General features: G+C 35.6%; 3 non-coding genes across 3 annotated transcripts; all 3 read right to left on the bottom strand.

Moving 5' to 3' along the window:
• Positions 1-1,223: 1,223 nt before the first annotated feature.
• Positions 1,224-1,297, bottom strand: TRNAN-AUU (transfer RNA asparagine (anticodon AUU)). Its single transcript has one exon. It is a non-coding gene; the product is annotated as a tRNA-Asn (tRNA).
• Positions 1,298-7,066: 5,769 nt separating this feature from the next.
• On the bottom strand, positions 7,067-7,140 carry TRNAN-AUU (transfer RNA asparagine (anticodon AUU)). Its single transcript has one exon. It is a non-coding gene; the product is annotated as a tRNA-Asn (tRNA).
• Positions 7,141-11,746: 4,606 nt separating this feature from the next.
• Positions 11,747-11,820, bottom strand: TRNAN-AUU (transfer RNA asparagine (anticodon AUU)). The gene has a single exon. It is a non-coding gene; the product is annotated as a tRNA-Asn (tRNA).
• Between the last annotated feature and the right edge of the window lie 529 nt (positions 11,821-12,349).

Raw genomic sequence — 12,349 nt, 5'->3', positions numbered from 1 at the left:
AATTTTGACTTGTCTACTTAAAGATCACCAAAATCTGATAACAAGGGAAATTAGGTCCCTGGGTGGGATTGAACCACCAACCTTATGGTTAATAGCCGTACATACTAATTGATTGCGCCACAGAGACACTTTGCAAAAGTCCATACTGACAAAGGCTAATAAGCATTCATCTAAAACGTTTCCTAGAAAAACTTTAAAAAGTCAATAATCTGGAGAGTTTTTGTAAGATGTTTCTTCCATCAACCAACGAAGAAACACATTGGTACTTTCCCATGATGAGTGAGTGCTTCAGGATCTCTTGCACTTACATGTGCAGCAGAGTACTGCAATGGAAGCATGCTGGGCCCATAACCCAGAGGTAGGCAGATTGAAACTATCCTCTGCTATATGCATTTTTTTTTGTTAATTAAAGTAATCCAAAACTGGGATTGATATTTTGTCTCTTTTATTTTTACTTAAAGTACAATAACTTTTACCATTTTAATTTGTTTTAATAGTATATTGACAGTATTGTTTTCTTTCAAAAATCCACTTCATTTTCTTTACCCTATTATTAAAATGGTAATTGACAAAAACAAACTACATTGTCACCAGAAGAGCAATACAAAATGTACAAGTGATATATTAAAATCATCTTTCCAGCTTGAATTTCAATGATGCATTGGGTCAACAAATTTGTGAGAAACATCTTCACCCTTAAATAAAGATTTTCTTAATTCCTTACCTGTGTGCTAATTAGATATCACCTTGTTTTCATATTAAACAGACTTCCACATGAGAAAGCAGCAAGGATGCAGTGGCGTTAATGTTTCCTGGTGTCAACTTGTATTATTTCAGTAGACATTGAAATGAGGATGCATCTTGCTGCCTTTCCAATGAAGCAAGTTTAATTTAGTAATAGGTGAAAAACCATCCTTACAAAGGTGTTAATCAGAGACTTGGCTTTGTGGACACTTTTCAGAGAACAAATTTGTTAGCATAAAAATAAAGCCAGAAAATGAAGAGCTGTTTAATCACTCGATTGGATTTTTCTGCCAGCATATTTTTTTTCTCTGCAACCCACTGCTAAATTGTGCTTCCTAGCTGTTTTTTTATAAAATCACTGAATCAAATCTAACTCTGATTACATCAGAGAAGGCCATGTACCCTACACCATAAGAGGGGGTTTGAAATTTTGACTTGTCTACTTAAATATCACCAAAATCTGATCACAAGTTTAATTAGGTCCCTGGGTGGGATTGAACCACCAACCTTTCGGTTAATAGCCGAACACACTAACCGATTGCGCCACAGAGACACTTTGCAAAAAGTGCCTACTGACAAAGGCTAATAAGCATACATCTAGAACGTTTCCTAGAAAAACATTAAAAAATCAATAATCTGGAGAGTTTTTGTAAGATGTTTCTTCCATCAACTAACGAATAAACACATTGGTACTTTCCCATGATGAGTGAGTGCTTCAGGATCTCTTGCACTTACATGTGCAGCAGAGTACTGCAATGGAAGCATGCTGGACCCATAACCCAGAGGTAGGCAGATTGAAACTATCCTTTGCTATATGCATTTTTTTTGTTAATTTAAGTAATCAAAACTGGGATTGATATTTTTGCTCTTTTATTTTTACTTAAAGTACAATAACTTTTACCATTTTAATTTGTTTTAATAGTATATTGACAGTATAGTTTTCTTTCAAAAATCCACTTAATTTTCTTTACCCTGTTATTAAAATGGTAATTGACAAAAAAAACTACATTGTCACCAGAAGAGCAATACAAAATGTACAAGTGATATATTAAAATCATCTTTCCAGCTTGAATTTCAATGATGCATTGGGGCAACAATTTTGTGAGAAACATCTTCACCCTTAAATAAAGATTTTCGTAATTCCTTACCTGTGTGCTAATTAGATATCACCTTGTTTTCACATTAAACAGACTTCCACATGAGAAAGCAGCAAGGATGCAGTGGCGTTAATGTTTCCTGGTGTCAACCTGTATTATTTCAGTAGACATTGAAATGAGGATGCATCTTGCTGCCTTTCCAATGAAGCAAGTTTAATTTAGTAATAGGTGAAAAACCATCCCTACAAAGGTGTTAATCAGAGACTTGGCTTTGTGGACACTTTTCAGAGAACAAATTTGTTAGCATAAAAATAAAGCAAGAAAATTAAGAGCTGTTAAATCAAGCAATTTGATTTTTTTGCAAGCATATTTCTTTTTCTCTGCAACCCACTGCTAAATTGTGCTTCCTAGATGTTTTTATAAAATCACTGAATCAAATCTAACTCTGATTACATCAGAGAAGGCCAGGTACCCTACACAATAAGAGGGGGTTTGAAATTTTGACTTGTCTACTTAAATATCACCAAAATCTGATAACAAGGTCAATTACGTCCCTGGGTGGGATTGAACCACCAACCTTTTGGTTAATAGCCATACACACTAACTGATTGCGCCACAGAGACACTTTGCAAAAGTACATACTGACAAAGGCTAATAAGCATTCATCTAAAACGTTTCCTAGAAAAACTTAATAAAGTCAATAATCTGGAGAGTTTTTGTAAGATGTTTCTTCTATCAACCAACGAAGAAACACATTGGTACTTTCCCATGATGAGTGAGTGCTTCAGGATCTCTTGCACTTACATGTGCAGCAGAGTACAGCAATGGAAGCATGCTGGGCCCATAACCCAGAGGTAGGCAGATTGAAACTATCCTCTGCTATATGCATTTTTTTGTTTGTTAATTAAAGTATTCCAAAACTGGGATTGATATTTTGGCTCTTTTATTTTTACTTAAAGTACAATAACTTTTACCATTTTAATTTGTTTTAATAGTATATTGACAGTTTTGTTTTCTTTCAAAAATCCACTTCATTTTCTTTACCCTATTATTAAAATGGTAATTGACAAAAACAAACTACATTGTCACCAGAAGAGCAATACAAAATGTACAAGTGATATATTAAAATCATCTTTCCAGCTTGAATTTCAATGATGCATTGGGGCAACGATTTTGTGAGAAACATCTTCACCCTTAAATAAAGATTTTCTTAATTCCTTACCTGTGTGCTAATTAGATATCACCTTGTTTTCACATTAAACAGACTTCCACATGAGAAAGCAGCAAGGATGCAGTGGCGTTAATGTTTCCTGGTGTCAACCTGTATTATTTCAGTAGACATTGAAATGAGGATGCATCTTGCTGCCTTTCCAATGAAGCAAGTTTAATTTAGTAATAGGTGAAAAACCATCCTTACAAAGGTGTTAATCAGAGACTTGGCTTTGTGGACACTTTTCAGAGAACAAATTTGTTAGCATAAAAATAAAGCCAGAAAATAAAGAGCTGTTTAATCACTCAATTGGATTTTTCTGCCAGCATATTTTTTTTCTCTGCAACCCACTGCTAAATTGTGCTTCCTAGCTTTTTTTTATAAAATCACTGAATCAAATCTAACTCTGATTACATCAGAGAAGGCCAGGTACCCTACACAATAACAGGGAGTATGAAATTTGACTTGTCTACTTAAAGATCACCAAAATCTGATCACAAGGTCAATTACGTCCCTGGGTGGGATTGAACCACTAACCTTTTGGTTAATAGCCGTACACACTAACTGATTGCGCCACAGAGACACTTTGCAAAAGTACATACTGACAAATGCTAATAAGCATTCATCTAAAACGTTTCCTAGAAAAACTTAAAAAAGTCAATAATCTGGAGAGTTTTTGTAAGATGTTTCTTCCATCAACCAACGAAGAAACACATTGGTACTTTCCCATGATGAGTGAGTGCTTCAGGATCTCTTGCACTTACATGTGCAGCAGAGTACAGCAATGGAAGCATGCTGGGCCCATAACCCAGAGGTAGGCAGATTGAAACTATCCTCTGCTATATGCTTTTTTTTTGTTAATTAAAGTAATCCAAAACTGGGATTGATATTTTGGCTCTTTTATTTTTACTTAAAGTACAATAACTTTTACCATTTTAATTTGTTTTAATAGTATATTGACAGTATTGTTTTCTTTCAAAAATCCACTTCATTTTCTTTACCCTATTATTAAAATGGTAATTGACAAAAACAAACTACATTGTCACCAGAAGAGCAATACAAAATGTACAAGTGATATATTAAAATCATCTTTCCAGCTTGAATTTCAATGATGCATTGGGGCAACGATTTTGTGAGAAACATCTTCACCCTTAAATAAAGATTTTCTTAATTCCTTACCTGTGTGATAATTAGATATCACCTTGTTTTCGCATTAAACAGACTTCCACATGAGAAAGCAGCAAGGATGCAGTGGCGTTAATGTTTCCTGGTGTCAACTTGTATTATTTCAGTAGACATTGAAATGAGGATGCATCTTGCTGCCTTTCCAATGAAGCAAGTTTAATTTAGTAATAGGTGAAAAACTATCCTTACAAAGGTGTTAATCAGAGACTTGGCTTTGTGGACACTTTTCAGAGAACAAATTTGTTAGCATAAAAATAAAGCCAGAAAATGAAGAGCTGTTTAATCACTCAATTGGATTTTTCTGCCAGCATATTTTTTATCTCTGCAAACCACTGCTAAATTGTGCTTCCTCGCTGTTTTTATAAAATCAATGAATCAAATCTAACTCTGATTACATCAGAGAAGGCCAGGTACCCTACACCATAAGAGGGGGTTTGAAATTTTGACTTGTCTACTTAAAGATCACCAAAAGCTGATAACAAGATCAATTACATCCCAGGGTGGGATTGAACCACCAACCTTTTAGTTAATAGCCGTACACACTAACTGATTGCGCCACAGAGACACTTTGCGAAAGTGCATACTGACAAAGGCTAATAAGCATTCATCTAAAACGTTTCCTAGAAAAACTTTAAAAAGTCAATAATCTGGAGAGTTTTTGTAAGATGTTTCTTCCATCAACCAACGAAGAAACACATTGGTACTTTCCCATGATGAGTGAGTGCTTCAGGATCTCTTGCACTTACATGTGCAGCAAAGTACAGCAATGGAAGCATGCTGGGTTCATAACCCAGAGGTAGGCAGATTGAAACTATCCTCTGCTGTATGCTTTTTTTTTTTAATTAAAGTAATCCAAAACTGGGATTGATATTTTGGCTCTTTTATTTTTACTTAAAGTACAATAACTTTTACCATTTTAATTTGTTTTAATAGTATATTGACAGTATTGTTTTCTTTCAAAAATCCACTTAATTTTCTTTACCCTATTATTAAAATGGTAATTGACAAAAACAAACTACATTGTCACCAGAAGAGCAATACAAAATGTACAAGTGATATATTAAAATCATCTTTCCAGCTTGAATTTCAATGATGCATTGGGGCAACGATTTTGTGAGAAACATCTTCACCCTTAAATAAAGATTTTCTTAATTCCTTACCTGTGTGCTAATTAGATATCACCTTGTTTTCGCATTAAACAGACTTCCACATGAGAAAGCAGCAAGGATGCAGTGGCGTTAATGTTTCCTGGTGTCAACTTGTATTATTTCAGTAGACATTGAAATGAGGATGCATCTTGCTGCCTTTCCAATGAAGCAAGTTAAATTTAGTAATAGGTGAAAAACCATCCCTACAAAGGTGTTAATCAGAGACTTGGCTTTGTGGACACTTTTCAGAGAACAAATTTGTTAGCATAAAAATAAAGCCAGAAAATGAAGAGCTGTTTAATCACTCAATTGGATTTTTTTTGCCAGCATATTTTTTTTCTCTGCAACCCACTGCTAAATTGTGCTTCCTAGCTGTTTTTTATAAAATCACTGAATCAAATCTAACTCTGATTACATCAGAGAAGGCCAGGTACCCTACACAATAAGAGGGGGTTTGAAATTTTGACTTGTCTACTTAAATATCACCAAAATCTGATCACAAGGTCAATTACATTCCTGGGTGGGATTGAACCACCAACCTTTTGGTTAATAGCCTTACACACTAACCAATTGCACCACAGAGACACTTTGCAAAAAGTACATACTGACAAAGGCTAATAAGCATTCATCAAGAACGTTTCCTAGAAAAACTTTAAAAAGTCAATAATCTGGAGAGTTTTTGTAAGATGTTTCTTCCATCAACCAATGAAGAAACACATTGGTACTTTCCCATGATGAGTGAGTGCTTCAGGATCTCTTGCACTTACATGTGCAGCAGAGTACTGCAATGGAAGCATGCTGGACCCATAACCCAGAGATAGGTAGATTGAAACTATCCTCTGCTATATGCATTTTTTTTTGTTAATTAAAGTAATCCAAAACTGGGATTGATATTTTGTCTCTTTTATTTTTACTAAAAGTACAATAACTTTTACCATTTTAATTTGTTTTAATAGTATATTGACAGTATTGTTTTCTTTCAAAAATCCACTTCATTTTCTTTACCCTATTATTAAAATGGTAATTGACAAAAACAAACTACATTGTCACCAGAAGAGCAATACAAAATGTACAAGTGATATATTAAAATCATCTTTCCAGCTTGAATTTCAATGATGCATTGGGGCAACGATTTTGGGAGAAACATCTTCACCCTTAAATAAAGATTTTCTTAATTCCTTACCTGTGTGATAATTAGATATCACCTTGTTTTCACATTAAACAGACTTCCACATGAGAAAGCAGCAAGGATGCAGTGGCGTTAATGTTTCCTGGTGTCAACCTGTATTATTTCAGTAGACATTGAAATGAGGATGCATCTTGCTGCCTTTCCAATGAAGCAAGTTTAATTTAGTAATAGGTGAAAAACCATCCCTACAACGGTGTTAATCAGAGACTTGGCTTTGTGGACACTTTTCAGAGAACAAATTTGTTAGCATAAAAATAAAGCCAGAAAATGAAGAGCTGTTTAATCACTCAGTTGGATTTTTTTTGCCAGCATATTTTTTTTCTCTGCAACCCACTGCTAAATTGTGCTTCCTAGCTGTTTTTTATAAAATCACTGAATCAAATCTAACTCTGATTACATCAGAGAAGGCCATGTACCCTACACCATAAGAGGGGGTTTGAAATTTTGACTTGTCTACTTAAATATCACCAAAATCTGATCAGAAGTTTAATTAGGTCCCTGGGTGGGATTGAACCACCAACCTTTCGGTTAATAGCCGAACACACTAACCGATTGCGCCACAGAGACACTTTGCAAAAAGTGCCTACTGACAAAGGCTAATAAGCATACATCTAGAACGTTTCCTAGAAAAACATTAAAAAAGTCAATAATCTGGAGAGTTTTTGTAAGATGTTTCTTCCATCAACTAACGAATAAACACATTGGTACTTTCCCATGATGAGTGAGTGCTTCAGGATCTCTTGCACTTACATGTGCAGCAGAGTACTGCAATGGAAGCATGCTGGACCCATAACCCAGAGGTAGGCAGATTGAAACTATCCTTTGCTATATGCATTTTTTTTGTTAATTTAAGTAATCAAAACTGGGATTGATATTTTTGCTCTTTTATTTTTACTTAAAGTACAATAACTTTTACCATTTTAATTTGTTTTAATAGTATATTGACAGTATAGTTTTCTTTCAAAAATCCACTTAATTTTCTTTACCCTGTTATTAAAATGGTAATTGACAAAAAAAACTACATTGTCACCAGAAGAGCAATACAAAATGTACAAGTGATATATTAAAATCATCTTTCCAGCTTGAATTTCAATGATGCATTGGGGCAACAATTTTGTGAGAAACATCTTCACCCTTAAATAAAGATTTTCGTAATTCCTTACCTGTGTGCTAATTAGATATCACCTTGTTTTCACATTAAACAGACTTCCACATGAGAAAGCAGCAAGGATGCAGTGGCGTTAATGTTTCCTGGTGTCAACCTGTATTATTTCAGTAGACATTGAAATGAGGATGCATCTTGCTGCCTTTCCAATGAAGCAAGTTTAATTTAGTAATAGGTGAAAAACCATCCCTACAAAGGTGTTAATCAGAGACTTGGCTTTGTGGACACTTTTCAGAGAACAAATTTGTTAGCATAAAAATAAAGCAAGAAAATTAAGAGCTGTTAAATCAAGCAATTTGATTTTTTTGCAAGCATATTTCTTTTTCTCTGCAACCCACTGCTAAATTGTGCTTCCTAGATGTTTTTATAAAATCACTGAATCAAATCTAACTCTGATTACATCAGAGAAGGCCAGGTACCCTACACAATAAGAGGGGGTTTGAAATTTTGACTTGTCTACTTAAATATCACCAAAATCTGATAACAAGGTCAATTACGTCCCTGGGTGGGATTGAACCACCAACCTTTTGGTTAATAGCCATACACACTAACTGATTGCGCCACAGAGACACTTTGCAAAAGTACATACTGACAAAGGCTAATAAGCATTCATCTAAAACGTTTCCTAGAAAAACTTAATAAAGTCAATAATCTGGAGAGTTTTTGTAAGATGTTTCTTCTATCAACCAACGAAGAAACACATTGGTACTTTCCCATGATGAGTGAGTGCTTCAGGATCTCTTGCACTTACATGTGCAGCAGAGTACAGCAATGGAAGCATGCTGGGCCCATAACCCAGAGGTAGGCAGATTGAAACTATCCTCTGCTATATGCATTTTTTTGTTTGTTAATTAAAGTATTCCAAAACTGGGATTGATATTTTGGCTCTTTTATTTTTACTTAAAGTACAATAACTTTTACCATTTTAATTTGTTTTAATAGTATATTGACAGTTTTGTTTTCTTTCAAAAATCCACTTCATTTTCTTTACCCTATTATTAAAATGGTAATTGACAAAAACAAACTACATTGTCACCAGAAGAGCAATACAAAATGTACAAGTGATATATTAAAATCATCTTTCCAGCTTGAATTTCAATGATGCATTGGGGCAACGATTTTGTGAGAAACATCTTCACCCTTAAATAAAGATTTTCTTAATTCCTTACCTGTGTGCTAATTAGATATCACCTTGTTTTCACATTAAACAGACTTCCACATGAGAAAGCAGCAAGGATGCAGTGGCGTTAATGTTTCCTGGTGTCAACTTGTATTATTTCAGTAGACATTGAAATGAGGATGCATCTTGCTGCCTTTCCAATGAAGCAAGTTTAATTTAGTAATAGGTGAAAAACCATCCCTACAAAGGTGTTAATCAGAGACTTTGCTTTGTGGACACTTTTCAGAGAACAAATTTGTTAGCATAAAAATAAAGCCAGAAAATGAAGAGCTGTTTAATCACTCAATTGGATTTTTCTGCCAGCATATTTCTTTTTCTCTACAACCCACTGCTAAATTGTGCTTCCTAGATGTTTTTATAAAATCACTGAATCAAATCTAACTCTGATTACATCAGAGAAGGCCAGGTACCCTACACCATAACAGGGGGTTTGAAATTTTGACTTGTCTACTTAAAGATCACCAAAATCTGATAACAAGGTCAATTACGTACCTGGGTGGGATTGAACCACCAACCTTTTGGTTAATAGCCGTACACACTAACTGATTGCGCCACAGAGACACATTGCAGAAGTATATACTGACAAGGGCTAATAAGCATTCATCTAAAACGTTTCCTAGAAAAACTTTAAAAAGTTAATAATCTGGAGAGTTTTTGTAAGATGTTTCTTCCATCAACCAACGAAGAAACACATTGGTACTTTCCCATGATGAGTGAGTGCTTCAGGATCTCTTGCACTTACATGTGCAGCAGAGTACAGCAATGGAAGCATGCTGGGCCCATAACCCAGAGGTAGGCAGATTGAAACTATCCTCTGCTATATGCTTTTTTTTTGTTAATTAAAGTAATCCAAAACTGGGATTGATATTTTGGCTCTTTTATTTTTACTTAAAGTACAATAACTTTTACCATTTTAATTTGTTTTAATAGTATATTGACAGTATTGTTTTCTTTCAAAAATCCACTTCATTTTCTTTACCCTATTATTAAAATGGTAATTGACAAAAACAAACTACATTGTCACCAGAAGAGCAATACAAAATGTACAAGTGATATATTAAAATCATCTTTCCAGCTTGAATTTCAATGATGCATTGGGGCAACGATTTTGTGAGAAACATCTTCACCCTTAAATAAAGATTTTCTTAATTCCTTACCTGTGTGCTAATTAGATATCACCTTGTTTTCGCATTAAACAGACTTCCACATGAGAAAGCAGCAAGGATGCAGTGGCGTTAATGTTTCCTGGTGTCAACTTGTATTATTTCAGTAGACATTGAAATGAGGATGCATCTTGCTGCCTTTCCAATGAAGCAAGTTTAATTTAGTAATAGGTGAAAAACCATCCCTACAAAGGTGTTAATCAGAGACTTGGCTTTGTGGACACTTTTCAGAGAACAAATTTGTTAGCATAAAAATAAAGCCAGAAAATGAAGAGCTGTTTAATCACTCAATTGGATTTTTTTTGCCAGCATATTTTTTTTCTCTGCAACCCACTGCTAAATTGTGCTTCCTAGCTGTTTTTTATAAAATCACTGAATCAAATCTAACTCTGATTACATCAGAGAAGGCCAGGTACCCTACACAATAAGAGGGGGTTTGAAATTTTGACTTGTCTACTTAAATATCACCAAAATCTGATCACAAGGTCAATTACGTTCCTGGGTGGGATTGAACCACAAACCTTTTGGTTAATAGCCTTACACACTAACCAATTGCACCACAGAGACACTTTGCAAAAAGTACATACTGACAAAGGCTAATAAGCATTCATCAAGAACGTTTCCTAGAAAAACTTTAAAAAGTCAATAATCTGGAGAGTTTTTGTAAGATGTTTCTTCCATCAACCAATGAAGAAACACATTGGTACTTTCCCATGATGAGTGAGTGCTTCAGGATCTCTTGCACTTACATGTGCAGCAGAGTACTGCAATGGAAGCATGCTGGGCCCATAACCCAGAGATAGGTAGATTGAAACTATCCTCTGCTATATGCATTTTTTTTTTGTTAATTAAAGTAATCCAAAACTGGGATTGATATTTTGTCTCTTTTATTTTTACTTAAAGTACAATAACTTTTACCATTTTAATTTGTTTTAATAGTATATTGACAGTATTGTTTTCTTTCAAAAATCCACTTCATTTTCTTTACCCTATTATTAAAATGGTAATTGACAAAAACAAACTACATTGTCACCAGAAGAGCAATACAAAATGTACAAGTGATATATTAAAATCATCTTTCCAGCTTGAATTTCAATGATGCATTGGGGCAACGATTTTGTGAGAAACATCTTCACCCTTAAATAAAGATTTTCTTAATTCCTTACCTGTGTGCTAATTAGATATCACCTTGTTTTCACATTAAACAGACTTCCACATGAGAAAGCAGCAAGGATGCAGTGGCGTTAATGTTTCCTGGTGTCAACCTGTATTATTTCAGTAGACATTGAAATGAGGATGCATCTTGCTGCCTTTCCAATGAAGCAAGTTTAATTTAGTAATAGGTGAAAAACCATCCCTACAACGGTGTTAATCAGAGACTTGGCTTTGTGGACACTTTTCAGAGAACAAATTTGTTAGCATAAAAATAAAGCCAGAAAATGAAGAGCTGTTTAATCACTCAATTGGATTTTTTTTGCTAGCATATTTTTTTTCTCTGCAACCCACTGCTAAATTGTGCTTCCTAGCTGTTTTTTATAAAATCACTGAATCAAATCTAACTCTGATTACATCAGAGAAGGCCATGTACCCTACACCATAAGAGGGGGTTTGAAATTTTGACTTGTCTACTTAAATATCACCAAAATCTGATCACAAGTTTAATAAGGTCCCTGGGTGGGATTGAACCACCAACCTTTCGGTTAATAGCCGAACACACTAACCGATTGCGCCACAGAGACACTTTGCAAAAAGTGCCTACTGACAAAGGCTAATAAGCATACATCTAGAACGTTTCCTAGAAAAACATTAAAAAATCAATAATCTGGAGAGTTTTTGTAAGATGTTTCTTCCATCAACTAACGAATAAACACATTGGTACTTGGGCGTGGCCACGACGGCTAAGGAGTAGGCAGCAGGTCTCGGGAGCTCCCCGGCCACCAAACTCCTGATACCCATCCTTATTCCCTCTGGTGCTCCTACCCGGCCGAATCGCTCACCCTGCACTGCTGGGCACTGCCGGGCGTCCCTATCCGTGCTCTCCGGGTCCCGTAGACGCGGCTCTCACCGACATCCGGCCCTGCGGCCTACAAGTTCTCCGGATCCCCGGCCTCGATTTTGGCGGCCTCGATCGCGGGACACCCGGAGCTCGAGCGGCGGGCTGCCGCTGCTGCCGGAGCCCGCAAAAGGACTGTGGGGGGGAGATAGCCTCTCCTCTGCCTCCAGGGCTGTAACCTGGGTCCCTGAAGTGACCCTGAAGACGGGAGAACA

This window comes from Pseudophryne corroboree, unplaced genomic scaffold (genome assembly GCF_028390025.1).
Source record: "Pseudophryne corroboree isolate aPseCor3 unplaced genomic scaffold, aPseCor3.hap2 scaffold_2385, whole genome shotgun sequence".
Lineage (NCBI taxonomy): Eukaryota > Metazoa > Chordata > Amphibia > Anura > Myobatrachidae > Pseudophryne > Pseudophryne corroboree.
Note: the sequence above shows the minus strand (reverse complement) of the source record. Positions and strands in the feature narration are given on the sequence as shown.